The sequence below is a fragment of the Gobio gobio genome, assembly GCF_949357685.1.
Source record: "Gobio gobio genome assembly, chromosome: 23".
In the NCBI taxonomy this organism is placed as follows: domain Eukaryota; kingdom Metazoa; phylum Chordata; class Actinopteri; order Cypriniformes; family Gobionidae; genus Gobio; species Gobio gobio.
The window spans coordinates 45,518,840-45,521,339 of NC_137119.1; the positions used below are offsets into that span (position 1 = coordinate 45,518,840).

At 51.1% G+C, this 2,500-nt stretch overlaps 1 protein-coding gene across 1 annotated transcript in view; it reads left to right on the top strand.

Annotated features, from left to right (window-relative positions):
• Window positions 1-2,500, top strand: part of ahrra (aryl-hydrocarbon receptor repressor a) — a gene marked incomplete at its 5' end in the record, with an annotated part of 85,956 nt that overhangs the window by 44,395 nt on the left and 39,061 nt on the right. The window lies entirely within an intron of this gene.

Here is a 2,500-nt window from a genome sequence, read left to right on the forward strand (position 1 = left end):
GTGTGTGTGTGTGTGTGTGTGTGTGTGTGTGTGTGTGTGTGTGTGTGAGAGAGAGAGATTGAGTGTGTGTGTGTGTGTGTGTGTGTGTGTGTGTGAGAGAGAGAGAGAGAGAGATTGAGTGTTCAAGTTCAATTTGATTTGTAAAGCACATTTCCAAAAGCCCGCAGGCTGACCAAAGTGCTTTACAGAAGAGCAAGAATATCACACATACATATAAATAAACCACATAAAAATATAAAAAACACCTATAGAGAAGTTTAACATATCACCGTAATCAGTTCACTAAGGAAAATAAAACAGTTTTTAGCAGGGACTTGAAAATAGACGAGGAAGAGGCTGATCTGTAAAGGCAGGGTCAGGGTCAGGGTCAGGGTCAGGGTTAGGGTCAGGGTCAGGGTCAGGGTCAGGGTCAGGGTCAGGGGCAGGGGCAGGGTCAGGGTCAGGGTCAGGGTCAGGGTCAGGGTCAGGGTCAGGGGCAGGGTCAGGGTCAGGGTCAGGGGCAGGGGCAGGGGCAGGGTCAGGGTCAGGGTTAGGGTCAGGGTCAGGGTTAGGGTGGGTCAGGGGCAGGGGCAGGGTCAGGGTCAGGGTCAGGGTCAGGGTCACGGTCAGGGTCAGGGGCAGGGTCAGGGTTAGGGTCAGGGTCAGGGTCAGGGTCAGGGGCAGGGGCAGGGGCAGGGGCAGGGTCAGGGTCAGGGTCAGGGTTAGGGTCAGGGTCAGGGTTAGGGTGGGTCAGGGTTAGGGTGGGTCAGGGTTAGGGTCAGGGTCAGGGTCAGGGGCAGGGTTAGGGTCAGGGTTAGGGTCAGGGTCAGGGTTAGGGTGGGTCAGGGTTAGGGTGGGTCAGGGTTAGGGTCAGGGGCAGGGTCAGGGGCAGGGGCAGGGTCAGGGTCAGGGTCAGGGTCAGGGTCAGGGTCAGGGTCAGGGTATCGGATGCTTTAGTCTCGAGTGAGGAGCGACAGACAGAGCCTGATCACAGGAACAGAGGCTTCTGGGTGAAGTAGAGGAGTGAAGGAGTCAGAGGAATACACAGCAGCTTTATGTAGAGATTTATAAACGAAGAGGAGAATTTTGAAGTCTATTCTCTGACAAATTGGCAACCAGTGAAGGGATCTAAGAATCTGTGTGATGTGATCATGTTTACGACACTTTGAAAGCAGTCTGGCAGCAGCATTTAGGACAAGCTGAAGTCGTGCAATTTGAGATTTTGATATACCGCAGTATAGAGAATTACAGTAATCCAGACGCGACGTAACACACGCATGCACAGCCATTTCCAGAGTTTTGGGGAGAGAAAGTTTTTCATTTTTGACAGTAGACGAAGCTGATAAAAACTGGATCCAACAACAGAGGAGATATGTCTGTCAAATTTTAAAAGCTGGTCAAAAATAATACCCAAGTTTGTCACCCGTGTCGATCTAAAAGCGGATAAACTTTCTAGCTCAGGGCTTATACACTGAGAGTTTCCATTAGGACTGAATACAATCACCTCAGTCTTGTCCTCGTTTAAGAAGAGGAAGTTCTGGGCTAGCCATAATTCAACCTCTACACATCTGAGAAGAGGCGATCGCAGTGGAGATGTGCTTCTTTATTCGAGTGTCATCTGCATAGAAATGAAAGGAAATGTGTGTGTGTGTGTGTGTGTGTGTGTGAGTGTGAGAGAGAGAGTGTGTGTGTGAGTGTGTGTGAGAGAGAGAGAGGGAGATTGAGTGTGTGTGTGTGTATGTGTGAGTGTGTGAGAGAGAGTGTGAGAGTGTGTGTGTGAGAGAGAGAGAGAGAGAGAGAGTGTGTGTGTGTGTGTGTGTGTGTGCGTGTGTGATGGTGTGTGTGTGTGATGGTGTGTGTGTGTGTGTGTGTGTGTGTGTGTGTGTGACGGTGTGTGTGTGACGTGTGTGTGTGTGACGGGTGTGTGTGACGGTGTGTGTGTGACGGTGTGTGTGTGACAGTGTGTGTGTGACAGTGTGTGACAGTGTGTGTGTGACGGTGTGTGTGTGACGGTGTGTGTGTGACGGTGTGTGTGTGACGGTGTGTGTGTGACGTGTGTGTGTGTGACAGTGTGTGTGTAATGATGTGTGTGTGTGTGTGTGTGTGTGTGTGTGTGAGACAGTGTGTGTGTGGCGTGTGTGTGTGACGGGTGTGTAAGACGGTGTGTGTGTGACGGTGTGTGTGTGATGGTGTGTGTGTGTGACAGTGTGTGTGTGTGACGGTGTGTGTGTGACGGTGTGTGCGACGTGTGTGTGTGTGACGGTGTGTGTGTGTAATGATGTGTGTGTGTGTGTGTGTGTGAGACAGTGTGTGTGAGACAGTGTGTGTGTGACGGGTGTGTAAGACGGTGTGTGTGTGACGGTGTGTGTGTGATGGTGTGTGTGTGTGACAGTGTGTGTGTGACGGTGTGTGTGTGTGACGGTGTGTGTGTGATGGTGTGTGTGTGTGACTGTGTGTGTGTGACGGTGTGTGTGTGTGATGGTGTGTGTGTGTGACAGTGTGTGTGTGACGGTGTGTGTGT